This window comes from Pseudophryne corroboree, chromosome 4 (genome assembly GCF_028390025.1).
Source record: "Pseudophryne corroboree isolate aPseCor3 chromosome 4, aPseCor3.hap2, whole genome shotgun sequence".
In the NCBI taxonomy this organism is placed as follows: domain Eukaryota; kingdom Metazoa; phylum Chordata; class Amphibia; order Anura; family Myobatrachidae; genus Pseudophryne; species Pseudophryne corroboree.
Window position 1 is genome coordinate 790,728,632 of NC_086447.1, and position 26,279 is coordinate 790,754,910.

Consider the following 26,279-nt stretch of genomic DNA (forward strand, 5'->3'; position numbering starts at 1 on the left):
ACAGTCTGTGGTGAAATGGTTTCAGCATAGTGTATGGTGCCGTACTTACCCGTTGATACGACCTCACCTGTCCCTCCGCTAGGGGGCTTTGTTACTAATCTTATGGGTTGGGCCGTGCCTACTGTTGTTTCTGATATGGTGGCTGCTAGAGAGAGAGCCGATATTGTTGCCGATTCGTCCTCTTGATCACACTCCTGGGGAAAGTTCAAAACAGGGTACAACTTGCACGGGTTAATACTTGCATTGGTTAACTTATTAACATTATCCTTAACATTTATACAGTTGCTAAGTGCCTGTTTGTTACCCCCTGATGCGTCATTCTCCGCAACCAATTTCTCTCCTGATATGTATGGTGGCGGCGGGGCCGTGGCTACCAGTTTCCTGATAGGATTAGATCCCGCCGCCTGAGCCAATCCTCTCTGTATTTCACCCTCCTGTTGCCATAACTGCAAATAATCATAATGTTGGATTCGTCTCTTTGTTGATTTAATGAGACATATCCTCCTCCTTAAATTCATTAACACTTCTGGGCTGAAGCTACCTACTCTTGGGAATTTCTCCCCGTCATGCATTGTCATTCTTTCCCATTCATCACATAAAACTTCTGTGTGTGAGCCGTATTTTTCACACATTACGTACCTTGCCGACCCGATTGGTCGGTTCACTAAATCAACCCGAACCGAGGTTGATCGCCTCCTTCCTGAACAACTGGCCCCCATAATTTGCAGGTGTTGCTTGCTCTACCTCTGACCTTTATATCAGGGTCTTCAGCGAACCCTTACAAAAAACCAAAATGTTCACGATAGGCTGACGGTGGTGGTTTACCGAGTACCCCACTTACTCGCCCACGCCGACCAATACGCCCACACACTGATATAGTGCTGGCGTACTCGACCCAGGGCCCCTATGAACCTTTGTTTACTGGAACATGTGGGTGTGATCCGCAGAGCATTAACCCTTTCCAGTAACTGTGGGGTTGTTGGATAATTCCTGAGTGACCAGCGAACTTCCCTTTTAAAAAATAAAAAATTACACAAATCACGTCAGAATGTACAAATAGCGTTTATGACCGGGTTCGTACACAAATGGTACTGGTCAGACTAACTAATGCACACAATTACGTGCGGTACAATCGTTCAGTACATAAGCAACTAATCTTATGTACGGAGCGACCAGTGGAATCGACATTCAGCAGCTGCGAATTCCTTCAGCCTGAGCTTTATGGCCTATATGGGTTCCGCTCCAACCCTTCTTGGTGTTGGGCTACTTGACTCTATAGCGGACTTCCTTGTCTGCTGTACCTGGACCTCCTGGTCTGTTATGCGACCTCCTGGTCTGACCTCCTGGTCTGTTACAGTATGACCTCCTGGTCTGCTACACTCTAATGCTCTTTATATGTTTAACAAGGGATGCCTCCCTAGCCACCATGTATGTCACTTACACGTATGTACTTCACGAGAACTCGATGATTTCTGTGGTTCAATCCCCAAAATTGTAAAACTTATATAATTGCAAAACACTCACTCATCACATGTACACTTTTGTTTCTATTTCTATTTCTGCGCAGAAATTTTTTCTTTAGACCAGATGTGTTGTAAATTTGGAGAAGGATCTGTTAATTTAAATTTCGGATATTAAAATAGATTTGCGCTATTTATCGCGTTTTGCGCTATTTATCGCCTGTTGCGCTATTTATCGCCTGTTGACAATCAACACTATCGTGTGACTTGAGTTACGTGGGCGTACCCAGATGCTCCGTTGCGTAATTTACGCTGCGTGCGTCGGCCTTTGCGTACGCGAGTCTCAGCCCTTTGTTAGAGACACGTGTACACAAAACCAATGTCCACCGTAACACAATGTACACGTTTATCAATGTAGATAATCCTCGATCCTCTACTGAACCCCACACCAATCTCTCCTTGTACCTTTAGGTAGAGCTGCGTGTGTGCTTTACACTTTATCCCTTAATGCATTACTTTTACACTTTAACTATGAAATAGCGACAAATCTCTCTTAGCACGTTTATCAATTATAAAATGGCAAACAGGAGAGTGATATATGAAAATACACGAATGAAAAAGAAATGCAGATATGTGCGTGCGTACGCAAGATAGAAATAAACAGTTTTAAAAGACACTAGCGTGTTGTTCTTACCTCCGGTTCCGGATTCCTTCAGCACCCTTTACTAAGCGAAGCAGACGCTTATCCCGTCAGCACTGCGAAGAATATGATCTCCCGCCCTTTTCTGATGGATAATGTCTGCTGAAATTACCTAGCAGAGATATGTGAAGGACAGGACGAGCCGCCAATTGATAAAGCTAAATATTTATCTTATTTAAAACCCTTTAAGAGGCCTAAGAACACTGTACGCTATTGACGTATGGAGTACCGTAAGGGTACGCACGTTGCGTAGCAATCTCTTAGCCGAGGTCGAGACGCTCAAGCGTCACGTTCGCTCACGGCCAAGAGATCACAGGCAGGCACGCTATTGGCTGCTGACTAACGTAATGGTTCGCTATAGCGTAGCGGACGCTCTGGACCACGAGGAGATCACCAGCGGCGCAGACGCTCACAATGTTAAACCTTTATATCTAAACCATAAACAATGTAATATGCAGTAAAACCTTAGTGTAGAGATAGGGTGTAGATGCAACACAGTGTAACCTTATTAACTTAAAAGCTGTTCGAGCGTCACCGACGCTCTGAGAATACTTAACACTATAATAAATACACAACTACCGGGCTTAGGGTCTAACGCCTTATGAATATGTTATACTTGCAGAAAAGAATAATACAGTACAAGTCATACACTACAATATAACATAGACTAACTAACCAGGTAACTACACAGGAAATACAATACAATACTATTACGTTTAAGAGAATACGAGAGAAAGAGGAGAAGAGAGAGAGAGAGAGAGATATATGGCTCACAATAACAAGAAAGACAACATGATTACGGAGAAAACTTACGCACAAAGGGGAACGATCGCATGCGCCTCTGGACATCCAGCTCCCGATTATCAGCAAGGAGAACCGTTGAAGAGTGAGCTGGATGTGATCGGCTTGTCTATTTATGCCCCACACACAATACAATTCAATGGTCCCTACAATCTCATTGTTCATTGGACACAGGAATTCGTCTTCGCACTAAAACAAAAGGTCATAGGTTGATTCATACAGGTGGGCTGTGTCTACTTCCAACTGCTCAGGTGGGTGGGAAACTAGGTTTCCCGCCGCATGGATAAGTAAGTGCAAATAATAGTAAATGGACATAAACTTCTTATGTCCATAACTATTCGCACAAGCGATTAATCCGCTTCAAACCAACACCGGAATATTGCTAACTAAATATTCTTCCGATGGATACTAAACACCACAGTATTACTCCTGTCTGACCCTTCGTATCAAACAAAGAGGGATTTCTCTGTCCATGAACATGCTATATTAACTAAACTTTCAGAATCTATCAAAGGGACCATGATCTACAAAATACATTATATAGTGAAAATATGTAACGATTGAGTCGCACGCTACGAACACATAAACTCTACCGTAAATGCACATACCGTGCGCCTGCGGGTGCCCGCTACAGCGAGTATGCGCACGCACGGGAGAGCGCACGCATGCGCAGCGCGGACCTGTATGAGGTGCAAATATGGCAGTGTGCATCGTGATATTTTTCTGACTTTGACAGGGGGAAGGGGGGTACAGTGGAGAAATACAGGGGGGATCAGGCATGTTGAGCACAGACATGCACTGTCAAAACCAAAATGTATGGCACAAAGAAAAGAAAAAGGAAGAAAAGGAAATAAAAAGTAATAATCATTAGATAAGAAACAAGAAAATGAAACAGATCACGGACTTTATATAGCTCATTGTTCCCTGGTAGAATACACATGCCAGCTAATTCCACTTAATTAACGGATAATTATCTGAAGAGGAGTGGGGGCCAGTTTAATGTCTCCCTTAGAAAGCTGTATTTAATTTTGGACATGCAAGTGAAGGAGGTTTGTCCTGTTTCCAGAACTGAACTATACTGTAGCTGCCTTTGTAGCAATACATATATGGCTCATAAGGTACAGTACTGTATCAACGGTGAGTTGGGACAGTATCTGGAAACATATGTAAGAGAGCACTATTGGGGAATAAAGACACTCAAAAACCTGTAACCTGTAAAATTAGATTGTCAACTTCCAGTCAGCTGTCAATATATATAGAATTTTTTTTATTATTATTATTTTATTTATTTTTTTACTTTTTTTATTGAAGCATATCATGTTTTATGACGTACAGTACAGTTTCGTTCAACATTATAATGTAATCATTGTAATAAAACAATGGTTGACAGATAGTAAGTTGAAGAATGCAACAGAAAACATTTGTATCAAAGAGCAGATTTATACAATAGTTGGACGTTATAACAGATTTCTGACTAAAAACTGAATATTTACCAAAATCGGTATCAGAAACTTTTGTTTGAGTACGACTATTAGTAGTAAAAATAGCATATGTTTAATCATTGAGATTTCTTATACAAGGTATATAATAATTGTATAAAATAAAATAAAAATAGAATATGTGACACTCACTGTACATGCCTTGGTAATTTCTGTGCAGTTAGGGTGTAGCAGGGTAATTGGGGGGTCATCATCCAGTATTCTTAGGCCATACCAATTAGTCAAGTGTAAGCTGAATTGTCTTACATGTTAAAAGCGGTCAATATTTTTAACATTTGTTTTACATAGTTCCACTAGCCCAGTTACGCATGTGGATATCCCCTTTGACTGGCCCAGTGAAGTGGTTAGTTGACCCTTACTGCTCCAGACCAGTATCAACAAGACAGATGACTTTAGTTGATAAATTGAGGCAATAGGCGACATTCTATTAATACAACTTAGCAGGGCCGAAACTAGACATTTTGGTGCACAGCCCAGCCCCCTCCCCCCCCCCCATATTTTTCAATCAGGGATGTAAAGTGAGCCCTGGCGCCCAGTGAAAGCACTTGCTATGATTCCTTCCCACATGATATCATATAATAAATAAGTATATGAATATATATATATATATATATATATATACTGTATGTACATTTATAGAACACCTATACTTACAAAACACTTCCAAGAAAATGGATTTGGACACCAATCCTCTTATACCATCATTTATGCACTTAATTTGAGAACTCTTTATAATTTAATTACATTATACTACAGTCACGTCCTCTTTTATTTAAAGCACACATTTAAAAATACTGTCATGCCCATGATTAAAACCCATGACCTTCCATATTGCAGTCAGACACCTTACTCATGGAGCTATTTGCTCCTGCGTTGGAACTATAACAGTAATTTGAAATTTGTGATTTAAATGTAGGCGTGTGTGACTGAAGGGACATGAGGGGGGGATGGGAGTGGCCAGGTGATCCCAGGCATTAATGACAGGTGCTGGCGAACTATACCCATAGGCATTTTTTTATAATGGGTGCAGTGTGCATGGTGCACATGGGCCCCTGGGTACACCGCACACACTGCACCGATATATTATACTTACCACTCCAGAGTCCTGCGGCAGCAGCCCTCCAGTGCGGGTATAAATCACTCAGAAAATGGCAACCACGCCCATTTGCGCATGCACACTGGAGATGTCCCCAGGAACAAGGCGCAAGCTCCATGTTCCCGGAGACTATGCATGCGCAGTAGACTACTTGCTGCCGGAGACATGGGGGCCCGCGACAGAGGCTGAACGCGTCGCACCATCCTAGTTATGGCCATATATCTTAGTAAGCGGATCCATTACTAACTACTCCGGACTGGAACATCGATTAGCACAAGAACCCAAGTTATGAGACTTAGGGTATGTATTGGCAGAGGAAAAAGCAGGTCAACTCCCACTGCCTGTGGCTGGCTGAGTAAAATAAATCTATAACTTCTTCCAGAAAAAAAAGCTAGAAAGAAAAATAATATAAAGTTCCTGGTAATATATTTTTGGCTGTAAACATCAAAGCTTTCTTTAAAGTTACATTAAAGCAATTTGAGCGATGAATGAACAAAAAATAAGGTTCTCCTCGCAGAGATGTTATTTGCAGTCACAGAAGTGTCAGCCAAAAAGCAAATTAACTACAACCAGAATTTACATGATGAATAATAGCCCTTATACTTTTATATTTCAACTTAATTGCTGGTGTTAATGTTATAGCTAAAAGGACACCAAATGGTTCAATTAGCAAATGAAGGCCATCACAATTTAGACATTTCCCATTCTGATTTAATTTGATTTATTACATATTATTTTTATTACATATATGAGGAAAAAATGCATCCAGAGACTCGGTGCTTGATTCAGAGGTGGAAAAAGTCTCATCTGAAATTGTATCTTGATGCTTTGAATCTTTAAGCCAATGGGCGTCCTACTGAGGCGCCAACTGGTCGCAGTGCAAATCCAACCATGTGCGCACAAAGATGCGCCATCGATTGTACACTGGCTCCAGCATTGGACATCCGTCGGAACATGCTAGTGGAACCGCATCCTTCAATGCAGTCCCTGACACCAACACGCTAACCGCGGTTAGCTTCCTCCCAAGTCACCAGCTAGGTATGCATATAGAAATTGCATTTATCTCTATGTAATTTTCGATATGCGTTACCCTGGGGTAACCATCGGGACACACAGGCAGTATTTTATGTGACACAAGAAAAATATTACACAGTATATTGTCATGTCTACTGTATAACAGTGCAGTGTGTGCACATTGCTGAAGCCGTGTGCACACACTGCAGCCATGTTTAATGTCTCACCTTTCCAGAGTCCCATGTCGGTGCTGCAGCCGTGACACAAAAATCACCGGGAAAATGGCCATGTTTCCGAAGACCTGCGCATGGGTAGTAGATTGTAGCACAATCTACTGCACCAAAAAGAGGAGGGGGCCCATATGGAGTCTGCACACGGGTCCCCTCCTCTGTTAAACTACTACTGTACAGGTTATAATTATATATACTTGAAGTCATAAATATCAGAAATGGACTATTTTCAATATCGTCTTTTTCCAATTATATCATTGAGCATTAAAATGATTTAATGATCTGCAGATTCCCCTTAAAGCATCTGTTCCGTCTTCAGGTCAATAATCGAGAAACAAAAAAAAAACAGAAGGAGATTTTTCTTAGTGCAATAGTTTTTCTTAAATAAAAAAAATACGCATTCCAGATTAAAAATAAATTGTGACTTCAAACGGGTTGGGGATGGGTGACCCCTGGGATCCCGCATGCTGGTAACATGACTACATCCCCTTCAGTCTAGTCACCACTTGGGAATGACAGCAGTTATAATCACATGTTGCTCTAATCTCAGAAGCATAACTATTAATTAAACTATGTCCATAAGCATTCGAGTTTGTGATAAAATACGATGGTACAGATGTGTCCTCACACATCTTTGCTGAAAAGGGCTGTATAGTGTGGCGATGCAGCGATCACAGCAATGCCACGCCACTAACATCCCTTTGTTCTTCTACAATTTGTGCGCACGCATCTGCAAATGCCGCAGAGTAAACCACATATAACTACGGGTAGCGGTACAATACCTGCCCACTACCTGTACCCATACAATGTGGCTGAGTCCCCCTTAATAATGTAGGGCAGCAGGAGCGTCTTACTCCCGCTGCCTGCGACCGCACAGCGTTTTCTGCATGCTGTAGCAGGTCCATGCATATACGCCACGATGTGCCAAGAATATTTGCCTGGGATGTGAACGCATCGCAGGCCAAGATGTATGAGAACACATCTGTATGAGACGTGGTGCTATAGAACATCTGTCAACCTTGTACATGGCTATTATGTGCATGTAACTCAATGATTGGCTTCATAGCAACACTTCAAAGAATGCGAGTAATGATCATTATCAAGTCCTTCATGGAGATCCCAAAGTGAATCACTGCCAATCCAAAGATAGCATGTGCAGGAGCCTGAACATCTGTGCTCACTCGGGATAATCCATCACAAGAGAAACCTGGAGAGAACTCAAAGTTTCTACAGCATCCATTTAGTGATAAAATCTAGTAATGTTGTAGCCAGTCTTGGATTAAGGGCTATATGGGCCTGGAACTGAAAATGATCAAGGGCCCTATTGCAAGAAGCAAAGTAGCTGAGAGCAGTCCTGTGTGGGCATGACCAGTGCCATATGGACATGTTAACGCCCTACACTATGAGCCTTAATGTCTCCCTTAATACATAAAAGTAGAAAAATCTTATCTTTTTGTGAGGAAAATAGAATACAATATTATGGTAAATCGTATGGCCAGATAGGCTCTATTGTTCTGTAGAGGCCTGGGAGTGTAGTCCCATCCGACCCATTGCTAATCTGGCACTGGTTGCAGCAGTGGTAAAAGCAGGTGAGGAGGAGCCTACAAGGAAGAGATAAATAGAAAATGTCTGGAGCTACCCCAGTCACTAAGAAAGATGCCTCTATCAGAGGCTATGACAAGGGCAGGAACTGCATCCACCAATGCACCCCCTCTAGTCCCAGACAATGCTTGCATCTAGGTAATTGGGCAAATTAGTTTGTCAGAGTGGTGGAAATGATTTATATTGTTCCAGACTGTCATGTGGGTCATGGCACCCCTGCTAAAATTGTTATCCTGAAAACTAAGACTGCCTTCCAGGTTAGGAAAGCCAACATTGCCTGCCAGAAGCCAAGCCTGTTCAATGGTTTAAAGCTGAATCCTTATAGCAGCCACAGTTAATGCAACACCAAATGCTGTGCTTGTGCTGCTGTCGGGGTCATCAGCAAAAGTTTTTCCTTTTCCACAGTCACTGCTGGTGGGCTGGTAGGGCATCTGACCAAAAGCTAAGGCAGACGAAGGCAGCTCTTCTGTAGCTTCTTGCTGAAAATACATATATAAAAAAGAGAACTAATGCAAAAACAAAATCAGATAAATGAACTGTAAGCTAGAGTCAAAAGAAGTACTGCCAAAAGTACTGTATGCTAACAAATAAATGAATTACTAAAGTTACTAAAACCATTACACAAAAATCAATAGCTTTCTCCAAATACAAATAAAACTTAACTTTAACTAGAAGAAACATTAACAACAAAAATAACTATTAACTTCTAAATCTCATCCCAGCTCTAACAGTCTTTTTTTTTGCTGTCTGCTTCTCCCATGAGGGATTGTAAGACCAAATGCCATTGACTTATTTGCATTTCCGTAGAGCCATGCACTGTTCTGTAGGGCCTTGTTCTGTACTGCAGGGACATGTTCTGTACTGTTGGGCCATGTTCCATATTGTAGAGCCATGTTCTGTTCTGTAGAGCCAGGTTCTATCCTGTAATGTCATGTCCTTTACTATAGGACTGTGCGCTGTTCTGTAGGGCAATGTTTTGTGCTGTAGGGCAATATGCTGCTCTGTAGAACCGTGCTCTGTTCTGTATGGCCATCTTCTGTTCTGTATGGAATTGATCTGTTCTGTATATATGTTCTTTTACTGTAGGATCATGTTTTGTTCTGTAGGGCCATGTTCTTTACTATAGGGTCATGTTTTGTTCTGCAGGGACATGTTCTGTTCTTTAGGGCCATGTTCTGTTCTGTTCTGTTCTGTAGAGCTATGTTGTGTTCGGTTCTGTAGGACCATATTCTGCACTGGAGGACCATGTTCTGTAAAACAATGGGCCTAATTCAGGTCTGATCGGTGCTGTGCATTTTCGCACAGCAGCCGCTCAGGTCTGAACTGCGCATGCGCCGGCAGACAGGCAGAGGCGTTCGCTTGGTGGGAGGAGGCGGGCCGGCGGCATTTTAGGGGAATGCCCAGACCGTGCATGGGGGTGGGCCGCAGCTGCTGCGTGACATCACACGTAGCCTCTGCAACCCTCACAGCGACGAGTAGCTCCCTGCCAATGCGCAGGGGCTGCGCAGCTAGGGAGCTACTCTTCAAGTACAAAAGCATCGCCACTGTGCGATGCTTTTGTACTTGTGCGGGGGGGGGGTTGGGCCTGACATGAGGGGCGGACTAGCCCTGTGCTGGGCGTCCCCCCTGCATGTCTGTGTGACTGATCATAGATGTGCTAAATTTAGCACATCTACGATCAGGTCTGAATTATGCCCAATGTTCTGTTCTGTAGGGCCATGTTCTGTACCGTAAAACCATGTTCTGTTCTGTAGGTCCATGTTCTGTTCTGTAGAGCAATGTTCTGTTCTTTAGGGCCATGTTCTGTTCTGTAGAGATATGTTCTGTACTGTAGGACCAAGTTCTGTTCTGTAGAGCCATGTTCTGTTTAGTTCTGTAGGGCCATATTCTGTACGGTAGTACCATGTTCAGTTCCATAAAGCTATGTTCTGTACTGTTCTGTAGGGCCATGTTCTGTACAGTAGGACCATGTTCTGTTCTGTAGAGCTATGTTATGTAGAGCCATGTTCTGTACTGTAGGGCCATGTTCTGTTCTGTAGGGCCATGTTCTGTTCAGTAGAGATATGATCTGTTCCCTTGGGGCCATGTTCTGTACTGTAGAACCATGTTCTCTTCTGTAGAGCGATGTTCTGTACTGTAAAGCTACTGTATGTTCTGTTCTAAAGAGCCATGTTCTGTACTGTAAAGCTATGTTCTGTTCTGTAGGGCCATGTTCTGTTCTGCTCTGTAGCGCCATGTTCTGTACTGTAGGACCATGTTCTGTTCTGTAGAGCCATGTTCTGTTCTTTAGGGCCATGTTCTGTTCTGTAGAGATATGTTCTGTTCTGTAGGGCCATGTTCTGTACTGTAGGACCAAGTTTTGTTCTGTAGAGCCATATTCTGAACTGCAGGACCAAGTTCTGTTCTGTAGATCCATGGTCTGTTCAGTTCTGTAGGCCATATTCTGTACGGTAGGACCATGTTCTGTTCCATAGAGCTATGTTCTGTACTGTTCTGTAGGGCCATGTTTTGTACAGTAGGACCATGTTCTGTTCTGTAGAGCTATGTTATGTAGAGCCATTTTCTGTACTGTAGGGCCATGTTCTGTTCTGTAGAGATATGATCTGTTCCTTTAGGGCCATATGCTGTACTGTAGGACCATGTTCTCTTCTGTAGAGCCATGTTCTGTACTGTAGAGCTATGTTTTCTCTTCTGTAGAGCCATGTTCTGTACTTTAGAGCTATGTTCTGTTCTGTAGGGCCATGTTCTGTTCTGCTCTGTAGCGCCATGTTCTGTACTGTAGGACCATGTTTTGTTCTGTAGAGCTATGTTCTGTAGAACCATGTACTGTACTGTAGGGCCATGTTCTGTTCTGTAGAGCTATGTTCTGTAGAGCCCTGTTCTGTACTGTAGGTCGATGTTGTGTTCTGTCGAAGTCAAAAATATTACATAGAAAGAACATACAGACTCCACACATATAAGTCGCTATGCTTGCAAATACTCGCAGCGAGCACAGCAATATATGGTAACATACGCATTTACACAGACATGCCACAGAGATAGATTCAACACATATTTCATACATCACATAATTATAACATATCAAGCGCCAGACATCATAATGATTTCAAATTATATAATGGAGTAACGTCATGTATGTATTATTGGAGCAGAGCAAGATAGACATGTCGTGCTTGGTATTACAGTAACCAGATTAATGTGTAGATTCATTTGATACTTGTTATTAAGTTGTAGGAAATTGCAACAAGTAGTTATGATTAAATGTATGAAAGCTAAAGTCACTCTTATTAGAACAATGGACAGAAAACTCAGGCCAGCCCTTTTGATGTCTTCAAGGCTGAACCTGGTTAGCATACGAATAGACCAGTGACTCATCATGAATGAGAAAGTTCCCTCCCTTAGACTAGATGTGTGCACTCCCCCAAAATATTTAGCACATTGCTGAAGAGACACACAGGAGTCTCTGTCCTTCCCTGGGTGCTGTTCGAGATGCTGTCTGCCAAGTTCCTGTATTTATTTACAGAGAGAGAAAGAGTGATATAGAGGCAAGAATTTCTATGAGAAAGATATGGTAATTGTATCGCTGGCCTGTAACTGTATGTATTAACTGCTTACTGTATAAATAGTAACCATGTAACTATATGTATACTGTACATTGTGATATATTGAATACATATCCTTTTAATAACAAATATATACATCAATGAGCTTTGGAACTCAGATAATGTGTGGGTGTATTGGCCCTCATTCCGAGTTGATCGGTCGCAAGGCGAATTTAGCAGAGTTACACACGCTAAGCCGCCGCCTACTGGGAGTGAATCTTAGCTTCTTAAAATTGCGACCGATGTATTCGCAATAATGCGATTACTAACTACTTAGCAGTTTCAGAGTAGCTCCAGACTTACTCTGCCTGTGCGATCATTTCAGTGCTTGTCGTTCCTGGTTGGCGTCACAAACACACCCTGCGTTCGCCCAGGCACTCCCACCGTTTCTCCGGCCACTCCTGAGTTTTTTCCGGAAACGGTAGCGTTTTCAGCCACACGCCCCTGAAACGCCGTGTTTCCGCCCAGTAACACCCATTTCCTGTCAATCACATTACGATCGCCGGAGCGAAGAAAAAGCCGTGAGTAAAAATACTTTCTGCATAGTAAAGTTACTTGGCGCAGTCGCAGTGCGAACATTGCGCATGCGTACTAAGCGGATTTTCACTGCGATGCGATGAAAAATACCGAGCGAACAACTCGGAATGAGGGCCATTGTTTTCTCTTATGGGATGCAGTGTTTTGCGATGTATAGCGCACATTCATGGCAAATGGTAATAAGATCTGCAGGCGTCTACAGTATATATTAGAGCGGGCATTTTAAATATTTGTTAGAGAGCAATTTGGTATTTACAGTTCTGTATGGTATATTTTTTTGTTTTTGCATCGTGAGGTGGCGATAACAAAACAGGTATTGAATGTAGCGCCATGATGCATGGTAAATAGACATCTATATTCATGTGCAAAGCCATTGGCAGATTTATTACCTAGTGATAACAATACTATCGCTGCACCTAATATATGACTATTTTATTCTGCCAGTAGGGTTCTTCAACCACTAATACATATGCTTCTAAATTTCAGACATATTACTCTCTGATTAGCTCCTGAATTTTTTGCATACATATTGAAATGCTATAAGCTGTTCTATTATAAAGAACAGGGCCAGAACTAGGATTTTTGTCACCTCCTGTAAGACAGTAATTTGGCAGGCTAGCCATATGTAAAAATTGTTTCTTACATGCAAAGCAACACAGCAGTGGTAACAAAAGATTTTGGCACAGGTAGAAAAGAGGTAGCGGTGCACATAGCACAACGTATTGTAGTTTTGTAGTGCACATAGCACTTCGAAACGGAGAGGAATATTAGGGTCTACATACTGAGGCAAATATGGAGTACACCAGGCATTCCCAACCTCGGTCTTCAAGGCAAACTAACAGTGCAGGTTTTAATTATATCCAGGCTTCAGACGGTTAAATCAAAATGAGCAAAGTACTAATTAAGTCACCTGTGCTCAAGTATGGATATCACTAAAACCTGTTATTGTACCTTGAGGACCGTGTTTGGGAATGCCTGGAGTAGAGAATGGAACTTTGGCCATCTTTCCTCCATATTTCTCTTGGTACATAGACTCACTAAAACTTCAGCAAAGTTGAACATATCCAAACTCCTTTTTCCACTGATAAGGATTTAGGCTAGGGATCCAGTTATATTATCGATATACATAATGTTGACACTAGAATATCAACATGGTCTAACATGTTGACAGGCTCAATTTCAGAATGCCGATGGTTAGGTTTAGTCACCACGGGGAAGGTCAGGATTAGGCACTAGGAGGAGGTTAGGATTAGGTTCGGGGTGGGGCTAGACAATAGGGTGGAGGGGAAAGGCAGAGAATACTTACCGAAACTGCCGCACCATCAGAGGCAGTAATGAAAGTGATGTATGCATGACCGCCAGGACCCGGAAACCATACTGGAACTGCTGCTAGCGGCAGGACTAGGTATGTGACCACAGGGCCACCAGGGACATTATGGCAATATGTTGTCATGTCAACATGTTATCCGTGTAGACATGATGAATTTCAATATGGTCACTGTCAAAGTGCTTAGCATGTTGACATGCTGCTGGCCAACAGTTCAGTCATGACAACATTCTCATAATGCTCTGATGCATGTAGACATGATAACTGTTGACCTAACATACCACATCCTTATTTATATACACATGGATTAGCCCTAAGTAAAAAACAGTTCACGTTCTAATTAGTTTAATTCTCCAAAAGTGAACATGACAAGCCCAAGAAGAAACTGATACTGATTTATTTAGGAGTTTCAAATATTATGTGTATTGAATGAACGTAACAGCACAACTTAATAACGCAGGCTGATGAACTGAAGTCATTGTAACAAGACACTTTTAAATAGGTTCGGGAACCTTAAGGAAATTGTTTCATGATGTTGGCAATTAAATTGGACACAAGACTAAACAAAAAGTACAGCTCATACATCTGCGTTTAACCTCTGACACCTACGTGGGTAATTAATTAATGGGCATCAAACTCGAGTTTAATTGCTATTGCAGATTTACAATATGAAAAATTTTACATAATGTTTACATACTGGGGCTCAGTTATAGTTGAATGTACGTGAATTTGTATTGCATAACACCAAATGTTTTTACACATGCAGAATGTCCATATATAACTTTAACATATCACAGTTGCGTCCCCTTACACCTGGAGAGTCAAAATGCAGAAGGCAGGAGTTGAGCAAGTATAATCTGAGCGCAGTAATTGGGTGCCCGGTTCTGGCGCAGTCACTGTGGTCACAAACTGCCCAGCACCAGCAGCTAGCGATGTGCCTTTGGTTACTAACTGCTTGGAGCCAAGCAGTGGCGGCTCCAGAGATGGGGCTGCAGCGTAATCCAAATTTCAAATAGGGGCGCTACACCTACTGCCACCAACTGCCATCCCAAGCTGACACACTGGCAGTTGGTTTGGCTCCCCTATTTGAACTATGGACAGAGCCACCTCTGTAGCTGCTACTTGAGCCAAGAACATTCACCATACTGTACCTGTGATTACCGACTACTGGTAATGGGAGCTCTGTCTGTGGTCAATGAAGGCCTGAAGCCATGAAGTAGCACAGAATTATTAACCACTCACTACCTGAAGTCACACCTACCTGTAGCACAGTGGCTGTATCCATGAGCATATCTATCAGCAGCCACTATTATTATTCTATAACCTTAAATAGCAAGTGTTTCCCCCATCACCTAGAGTGTCAGCTCATATGATCAGGGTCATCCCTACTTTCTGCTTCAAGTTATTGCAAGTTATTTGTTTGTATCACTGTTGGCTCAATGTAAAACACTTATTACTATATAGGCGCTTTGCAAATAAAAGATAATGATAATAATTGTATAGACATGGATCACAGAGAGAAAGAAAAAAATAAGTCATTAACACTTAGGGCCTGATTCTGAAATGGAAGTAAAGTATAAAAATGTAAGTTGCTGTTCACCTGGGCAAACCATGTTGCACTGCAGATGGGGTAGATGTGATGTGTGCAAAGAGATTTAAGCCCCATATACACTAGATGAAATTTTGAATGATGTGGACGATAACGACTCATCGTTACGATAATCGTCCAGTGTGTACGCAAAATATAATTAACGGTGTGCGCTCCCGCGGGTCGCTAACGATATTGCCTATCGTCCGAACGTGCAAGGTGATCTGACGATATTGTAAGAAACTGCATGTTCAGGGTTGTGGCAGGATTAAGTCACTGAACGATATCGTTAGCGATATAGTTCAGTGTGAAAGCACTATGGGCCTAATTCAGAGTTGATCGCAGCAGCAAATTTGTTAGTAGTTGGGCAATACCATGTGCACTGCAGGGGGGGCAGATATAACATGTGCAGAGAGAGTTAGATTTGGGTGGGGTGGGTTCAAACTGAACTCTAAATTGCAGCCAGTATTTACCATGCACAGAAACAAAATGACCCACCCAAATCTAACTCTCTCTGCAAATGTTATATCTGCCCCACCTGCAGAGCACATGGTTTTGCCCAACTACTAACAAATTTGCTGCTGCGATCAGCTCTGAATTACCCCCTTATGTCGCTTCCCTGGAGTTCAAGGGCAAACACTGACAATATCGCTCATGAAGCATATCGTCTACTGCAGGCATTCCCAACCACGGTCCTCAAGGCACACTAACAGTGCAGGTTTTAGTGATATCCAGGCTGCTGCACAGATGGTTAAATCAAAATAACTGAGGTGCTAATTAAGTCACCTGTGCTCAAGCCTGGATAGCACTAAAACCTGCACTGTTAGTGTGCCTTGAGGACCGTGGTTGGGAATGCTGGTCTAGTGTGTACCCGGCTTTAGAATTGGATGGAGAGTGGATCAAGCCTTGCAGAGTGATAATTTGCAAGGTGATAACTGATAACGTACCAACCAATCAGCTCCTAACTGTCATTTTTCAAACACAGTCTGTAGCATGGCAGTTAGCAGCTGATTGGCTGGTACTTTATAACCGTGCAGTTTACCATTCTCCAAGGCTTGATAAATCTGAGACATTGGGCCTAATTCAGAGACCTGATCGCTAGGCTGCGTTTTTGTACAGCGGGCAATCAGGTCTAAACTGCGCATGTGTATGCACACGACCCGGACAGCGACAAGTAGCTCCCTGCCAGAGCGCAGGAGCTGTGCTGGTGGGGAGCTACTCGTCAAGTACAAAAGCATCACCGCTTCTGCGGGGAGGGGGGGGGGCAGACATGCGTGGTGAACTGGGGGTCCCTCCGCATGTCTGAGTAACTGATCTTAGCCGTGCTAAATTTTGCATGGCTACGATCAGGTCTGAATTAGGCCCAAAGTTACTTGCATTTTTTGCTATACTTCCAAACCAGCTTCAGTTCCTTAGTACGGTCTAAACGGGACAAGCTTGTTTGTAACCTTAGAACCTTCAGGCAAAGCCCAGCCAATTACTGTATATTACGTTTGCAATTTTCAGCCAACTGCGACTGAAGCTGAATCAGGATCTTTACGGAAAAGGGGCACTCCTATTGGATGTAGCACAGGGAAAGGGTTAATCTGACAATATTTCATTGAAATTTTCTGAATACTTCCCTCCCTTGTTTTACATCTTTATACTGTATAATATGTATGGAATTTCTTCTCCGCTCACAGTTTCCGAGGAGAGAATATAAAGATTGCATACCTAGACCAAGCACAGGCAAACATTGACTACATAGCTGTTAGGGAACTACAAGTACCAACAGCTACATTAGGTGGTCACATGTTGTATCTATATGAATTAGACTATATAGTTATGATGGTTACACAACTTAACTAATTACAGAAATATAAGTAGAGTGAATGTATTTCAGAAACCTTAGTTGCATGTTCATAAAACCATATGGGAACATTCAGACTGATTGCATACTTAGCTAGGGTCTGCCATGTAATATTACAGTTTATATAATGGGATATAATGTCCTTATATAGTCCCAGCTTTTTAGTGTCTTACTTGCAGACATAGCCATTTGGGGCAGAGGGGCCTTTGGCCATGGTCCACCAAAACTTCCTATAATCATAACCACATAGGGGAAGGCTTAATACGTTATTTAGTTTTGACTGAAATAATCCTAAAATCCTAAAATCCTAAAATCACTAAGTGCCTGATTTGACACATCAGCGGCTGCATTGTTTGACCGGCGCAGCCTGCTCTGTAATTTATAAAAGTGTGAGCATCAGTCCATATGTGCTGATTAATCTATGCGTCTGCATGTGGAAGGCATCCCACCCTCTGTCTTTATGCCCGCTGCTGTCATCACTAGTATAGGGGCTTCACCCACTCCATTCTGACTGCAGAAAGCCTATCTGCTACAAAGGTCTAATCTCCATCCGCGCAATACAATATTCCCATGAGATGATCAGAGGTGTTGAGAGAGGGGGCAGGTACTGATTACCTTGGCCGGGTTTGATGGAGGGGCCTGGCGGGGATTCGGGACAGCTGCTAATGGGGACATTGTACCCTTTGCAGCGCGTAGTGTCACGCTTCCTGGAGGAGCCCATAGTGGGATCAGGTCAGCTCTTGAGGGAGACATTGTACCCCTTTGCAGCACGCAGTGCCACCAAATATTAGTGGTGAGCGGGTTCGGTTTTACTCGGTTCTACTCGGTTCTCAAAACGGCATCTTATTGGCTCACATATGTCACGTGTTTTGGATAACCAATCAGATGCCGTTTTGAGAACCGAGTAAAACCGAGTAAAACCGAACCCGCTCATCACTACCAAATATATATCTATAAAAAAAAAAAAAAAATTCCTAGAAGAAGAGGAAAACGGGGCGGCAGGAGGGAGAGAACAAAAGAGAAGGAACCTGTAACAGCCGAACTACAGACCAAAGGCATCTTCAATCTGTCCAAACACAATCTAACCAAACCTGAAGTAACCCTTTTGGATAAGGGATTATCCTTTGCACCTACAAGTGGTTTAAATAAATTTGAGACGTTCATTGATTTAAATAAATTTATCCGGAAATTAACATTAAAAAGACATTTTTTGAGGAAAGAGGAAGCCGTCATCAATAATTATGAAGACAGATCCAAGTCTGGATTAAAACCAACGTCTAAATACTATCCATTGGAGTCCAAAGGCAATAATATTAGCATTTTTTATGATTTGGTGAAAAAGGATATATGCGACACGGAATTGAAACCAGTCAAGGAAAAGAATATGAACAATCGGGAGTGTGAAGCTTTGAAGAATTTACAGAAAAACAACAATATCGTTATAAAACAAGCTGACAAAGGGGGGGGATTAGTCATTATGGATCATGAGGCATATACCAAGGAGGCATTAAGACTTTTGGGAGACACTAATTCATATACACCGTTACAAAGTGATCCGAATAAACCTTTTTTAGATGAACTCAGAACCTTACTCCTACATGGCCTTCGAAGTAACATACTAACTAAGGACGAATATCAATATTTGATGCAGTCTAATCCCATTACCCCCATCTTCTACTTCTTACCAAAAGTACACAAATCCTTGACGAACCCACCAGGCAGACCAATAGTGGCAGGGATAGGGTCACTTACCGCAAACCTATCGGAATATGTTGATGTGTTCCTGAAAAAATATGTTAAAGAGCTCCCATCTTTTTTAAAAGACACCACATCGGTACTCAACATAGTAAGGACGGTAGAGTGGAAAAACACCTACATCTGGGCGACTGTGGATGTGCAATCATTATATACATGCATCGAGCACTCAAAGGGTATAGCCGCATGCAGGGAGTTTCTGGAGAACGACCCTTCCCTAACTTGCAGCCATAGGGATTTTATATGTGATCTTATGCATTTTATCCTGAGCCATAATTATTTTAAGTTTTTAAACCAGTTTTACTTACAACGCTGTGGCACAGCGATGGGAACAACATTTGCCCCGAGTTTCGCTAACCTTTTTATGGGAAGCTGGGAGAGAGTCTATGTTTACAACTCTGGAGTCTTCAAGGAGAAAATAATACTATATAAACGTTACATTGACGATATTCTAATTATCTGGGACGGCACAATAGAGACTTTTAATGAGTTCCTCAATACGTTGGGAATCAATGACATGAATCTCGCCTTCACCTCCACGGTAGACAGTAGATCAGTAGAGTATCTAGATCTGATTTTAACTGGAGAGAATGGAGGGGTTATCACGAAAAACTTCATCAAGAAGGTCGATATGAATAGCTACTTACACTATCAGAGTAATCATCTAGAAAAGTGGAAGAACAACATTCCGGCATCCCAATTCTCAAGAATAAAGAGGAACTGCACCAGCTCTGATGACTGCAAAGACCAACTTGAGGTTTACAAGAAAAGGTTTGAGGACAAAAGATACCCTGGGCCTATTCTGGATACAGCCCTGATAAAGACAGAAAATCTCAACAGAGAAGACCTACTCAAGTACAAAACCAGGGAGGTGAAGAAAGACTCAGTGGCCTTCATTACAACCTTCAGTCAACACGAGAGAGTGATAAGAAAATCACTGAAAACCCACTGGAACATTCTTTTAATGGATCCAGTGCTTAAAGAGATTTTACCGCCACAACCAGAACTTATCTTCAAAAAATCCAGAAATCTAAAGGACATCATTGCACCGAGTATGTTGAAAGGAGAATCTACCTACAAGACTCCGAGGTTGAAATGCACAGGTTCTTACAAGTGTGGAAAATGTAACATCTGTAGATACCTACACCGGAACAGAAAAACCTTTAGCGGTACAGAAAGGGATAAGGAATACACCATAAAAGACTATATGAACTGCAACACGACATCCGTAATCTATCTTTTGGAGTGCACCTGCAGTATGAAATACGTGGGAAAGACAAAAAGACCATTGAAACTACGGATCCAGGAGCATATAAGGAACATTAAAAACAAAATAGAAAGTCACGCAGTTTCCAGACACTTTGCGCTACAACATAATTCCAACCCAGAGGAACTTACATTCAAGGCTATTGAACATGTGGCCTTGGGTGAGAGAGGAGGGGATCTTGGTAACAAACTTTCCAGACGGGAAATGTACTGGATATTTCAGCTACAGACTCTACATCCAGCTGGTCTGAATGAAGGATACGAGATTGCACCTTTTTTATGAGGTGCAGTATCCTTCACCCCACCCTCGTTATTATCCTCCTTTCCCTTGTCCTGTTTTGCACTTAAATTAAGCACATTCACAAATAAAATAAATATGTTGTATAAATAATTAGTCTGTCAGTTATTAATATGTAATCCGCGTACAGTCAAACCACACTGGCACGCCCAAACCCGTCTGATCTTGGAAGCTAAGCAGTGTCTGGGCCCGACCAGTACCAGGGAGGGAGACCACCTGGGGAGATCGGGTACTGTAAAGGATGACAGTAGTTGCACTTTAAACAATATTATTATCACTATTGTTGAACCACATATATAGTGAGAACCTGACTTCAGATGCAATGGTGGCATGATATCGATTTAAGATTTACGTACAATCAAACCACACTGGCTCGCCCAACCTCATCTGATCTTGGAAGCTAAGCAGTGTCCGGGCCTGACCAGTACCAGGGAGGAGACTACCTGGGAAGATCAGGTACTGTAAGGATAAGAAACGATGTCCAAAGAACACTCACTAAAAATAAGCACCTATTTAAAATCACTATATATATCACTGATTATTCATTTATTTATTTATTTATTCATATGTAGTAATATCCTTCAGATGGACCTGGATATAATTCTAGGTACCTGCTATTTATGCATTTATATATATATTTATTTATTTATTATTGTAAGCTTGCACCACCGAAAAACAACTAAAGTCACCTTATAAAATCACTCAAACTGCACTAGCACTTCCTATGGGCAAGGATTAATCTTAATTCTAATAATTATATTGGTTAATAAACTTATGTCTCTAAATATGCATATACACCATCACTTTGAAATTACCATTGTTTTCTACTTTTATTCCATGTATGGAATCCGTTACTATGGAGACCGATGGGCCTGGAATATAGAAATGTCTCCAAAACCACACAAAGATGGCCGCCGTAACATCATGGAATGATATCCGAAATATCCCATGCAAAATGGACTCTGCCTGATACAGCCTGAGGAGTCAGAATGTCTTCACCCACATACGAGCAGCCCTGAACACCTGCAGACGCATGCGCAATGAAGCCGGGAGCCGCCGCGGGCGCATGCGCAGTTACTACCGGAAGTGGGGCGGAAGTGAACAGCTGAGTCCTCCGTCACCGGAAGTGTGGCGGAAGTGACTCTTAATTACACTGTGAACGTTTTTAAACGTTTTTTAAACTTGTTTGTCACCTATACTACTCGTTTTTAGCATTAAATAGTCTGTCTGACCTGGTAATCACTCGAACTTTGATATAAAACTAGCTCTGTCAAGCTTTTTAGAATGTATAAAATGTAATCATATCACATGATTAATTATGATGTCACAACCCCCTGCCCCAGTGATATGGGTATAAATAGACATACAGCTTCATTCTGTCCTTACCCCTTGAAGAAGTCTGTTGAGACGAAACGCGTTGGGCTTATACTGACCACCCACTATTTACAAAGCTAATTCCTATCCTTTTTAATGTATTTATATTTCTCATTTATGGACAAAAATCGTTTATATATTTTTTATATCTTTGTTTTTTTTAAAAAAAACATTCTTGGAAACTGTTTTTACTCTCATATATATTAAAATTACTTTTATAAATTTTATAACCTTTTTGGCTTCTAATTTTAAGCTTTTAAAAAAACATAGTTTTTTAGCCACACTTGTCGCCATTACCCCTATCCCCCAGTTTTATACCTTTTAACATTACTATACCAGTTTTGTATTTTTAGGGGCAGGCTGACACCGTTTTTATAAGGTTACGTGGGCTTAAAGCTTTTATAATAGAAATTTTTAACGTTTCTTTGCTGAGATCTTAAACCTCACAAGTGGCGCTATACTACCCCTTTTCTTCACTATATATTTATTTATTTATTTATTTATTTGGTGGTTTGGCCATGCCCCCCTCATACCCAGGCCTTTGTCAGCTCTCTACAGCCCTGCAGTCTATCAGTTCTCTGCATTCGCTTGGTCATACCCAGTTACCGTCCAGAAATGCTTGTTTCATGGAAAGAGTGATCTGTCAACGTACAGCTCAAGGATCCTTCCATTGACAATTGCAATCAGTATACGGGGTACCCCAGCATTGTACCTTTTTTACATTTCACATGCAAATAGTATGCATAGTCTGTGAAAAAGTCTCTGGTGGGATGCTTGACACCGTTAAGTTGCAAACTCCAAAGGGGGCCATTTGGTGCAATTTGAGAACAGGTACATGTGGACACATATGTACTAAGACTTCATCACTTACATTAAGTGAATTATGTATTTTATATAAGGAACCCTGAGTTTACCAGTCCTTGAAGTGCTGCAGAGTGTGAATGGTTCTTATTCTTCTTCTTAATACTGTATGTTTAATGGAGTATCAGAATCAGAATCATCTTTATTGCCAAGTATATCAGTACACAAGGAAATTGTTTCCGATAACCAGTGCTCTCAGACAGAAAAAAGAAAAGAGAAAAAGAAGAAAAAAGAAAACAACAAGAGAAGGGAACAAAATGGATGATTGAACACATGGTTCGAGTGCGAAAATGAATAGACTAAGCAAGTGTCGAGTTAACCAAGATAGTCCCTTGGGGAAAGAAACTGTTCCTGTGTCTAGCAGTTCTCACAAGCCGCAGGCTGTACCATCTTCCAGATGGCAGCCGTCGAAACAGGTCATGAGCAGGGTGGGATGGGTCATCTATGATCCTTTCCATCCGTTTCATAACCCTAGCCCGGTAGATATCCTCGATTGCCGGGAGATTTGTCCCTATGATTTTTTCCGCTGCCCTTAGTATTCATTGCAGTCTGTTCCAGTCGTGAGTTGAGGCCAAGCCAAACCACGCTATTATTGAGGTGCAGAGAATAGATTGAATGATTGCAGAGTAGAAGAGGATCAGAAGTTCCTGCGGCAGATGCAGCTTCCATAGTTGGCGTAGGCAGTACTGTATTTGCTGTGCTTTTCCCGCAATGCGCTCTATGTTAGTCTTCCACCTCAGATCCTTGGTGATCGTGGAGCCTAAAAATCTGAAGGATTCTACCACAGCTACTGTGCTGTCCACAATTGTGAGTGGGGAAAGTGTAGGCGGAAGCTTCCTAAAATGAACGATCATCTCAACCATTTTCGATGTATTTAGCTGAAGATTGTTTGTACTGCACCAGGTAGACCTCCCTTCTATAAGCGGATGTCTCTGTCCATAATAAGTCCAATCATCGTGGTGTCTTCCGTGAATTTAAGGAGTTTCACGTAGGAGTCTGCAGGAGTGCAGTCGTTGGTGCAGAGAGAAAAGAGGAAGGGAGAAAGAACACCCCCCCCCTGGGGAGCACCCGTGCTAGTTGTCCTGATGCCGGAGATGAATTTCCCTGTTCTGATGTCCTGACTAGCTGCTCCCCATCCGTCAGGAAGTTTACCACCCAGGAGCATAGCATTTCTGGTACTGCTAAGCTGCGCATTTTCAATTGCAGCAGACCAGGGATGATAGTGTTGAATGCGGAGCTGAAGTCCACGAACAGGACTGTCTGTCTACCTAATTATTACATCCCTTCTCTTATGCCCCAATCCAGTTTCCTGCCCCTGTCATTTCACTGCTACTGCTTACCTGCTATCCATTCAACTCTCCTCTGCATAGTTCTGATCTGGTGCTCAAAATGAGAAACCTGGGAAGACGACAATGTAGGGAGTGGCTTCCTACAGGAACTGGTTCTCTGCTAATCGCAGCCCAGTCTGGCAGTCCCGGAGGGAGGAAACACCGTCCAATGGGACTGTCTTGTTTGTCTGTCACAGTAAAGCCAGTGCAGTCACAGACGGGTTCACTACGATATGCCGGCGGTCGGGCTCCCGGCGACCAGCATACCGGCGCCGGGAGCCCGACCACCGGCTTACCGACAGCGTGGTGAGCGCAAATGAGCCCCTTGCGGGCTCGCTGCGCTCACCACGCTACGGGCACGGTGGCGTGCTACGCGCGCCACACTATTTTATTCTCCCTCCGGGGGGGGAGGGAGACCCCACGAGGGAGAATAAGTGTCGGTATGCCGGCTGTCGGGATCCCGGCGCCGGTATACTGTGCGCCGGGATCCCGTCAGTCGGCATACTGAAGACCACCCGTTACAGACTGCATCTGGCATCACTGACACTGATCAGGGTGGCGGATTTTACCTGGTGGGGGTAGGGGCTGCAATCCTGCAGCCCATAGGTAAAATCCACCACTGGACACTACCATCAGTGGCACCATCGAAAAACTTGCACCTGCCCCTTACTAGGTGCAGATTCTCTGTCAGAGTATGGTCTCCAATGTATACTAAGCGTCTGAGATTGCAATCCCTTCTATGACACACCCGCCACTTCCAAGTCACCTCCCAGATTCACCTAATACAGTTCCAATACATTTCTGAAAGCATGTGTCTCAACCCTGGGATGCGTGCAACATTTTAGCAAATTATACACATGCTCAGTTTAAATACATCAGCTATTTGTGCAGATATCGGCATTGTGTGTGATTCAGGCCTATGATGTTTCAAAATGGTGTATATGCGGGGGGGGATTTCACTTTCATAAATGACACTTATCGTAGGGGATGGTTTCAAAACTTCTTTAAAGGAGAAGTGGAGGTGTTGCCCATACAGCCAATCAGAGTATACCTATCATTTATGGAGACGCACTCTAGAAAATGATAGAATCTGATTGGTTGCTGTTTCCAATGCCTCAACTTTTACTTTAGTAAATCTACCACGTAGTCTGCTCTGCTTGGCAAAAACAGTAATTGTCGGCTTCCAGCACCAAAAGAAAAGCCAATGGCACTGATTATCCTTTATGTGTATGGGAATAATAGGATTTTTATAACCTACCGGTAAATCCTTTTCTCGTAGTCCGTAGAGGATGCTGGGGTCCATTTTAGTACCATGGGGTATAGAAGGTTCCGCAGGAGCTTTCGGCACTTTAAGACTTTTCAACAGTGTGAACTGGCTCCTCCCTCTATGCCCCTCCTCCAGACCTCAGTATAGGAACTGTGCCCGAGGAGACGGACATCTTTGAGAGAAGAATTTACATTAAACTAGTGGCGAGATTCATACCAGATCACACCACACAAAACATGTCGCCTAACATGGCCTTTAACATAACCCATGCTAACGTGCATGCATAACGCAACAGCAACTGCTGTGAACATCTTAACACATGAGAACCTGTGTAAAAATACAAAACGTAATTTGCAGGAAAAATGAGCACTGGGCGGGCGCCCAGCATCCTCTACGGACTACGAGAAAAGGATTTACCGGTAGGTTATAAAAATCCTATTTCCTCTTATGTCCTAGAGGATGCAGGGGTCCATTTTAGTACCATGGGGATGTACCAAAGCTCCCAGTACGGGCGGGAAAGTGCTGATGTTCGTCAGCAGCCAAGGTGTCAAACTTGTAAAACTTAGCAAACGTGTTTGCACCTGACCAAGTAGCAGCTCGGCAGATTTGCAATGCCAAGACACCCCGGGCAGCCGCCCAGGACGAACCCACTTTCCTTGTAGAGCGGGCTTTTACCGAACTCGGTAACAGCAATCCTGCCGTGGAATGAGCGTGCTAAATGGTACCTCTGATCCAGCACGCAATAGTCTGCTTAGAAACAGGACCCCCAATCTTGTTGGGGTCATAGAGGACAAACTAGGATTCTGTTTTCCTTATCCGAGCCGT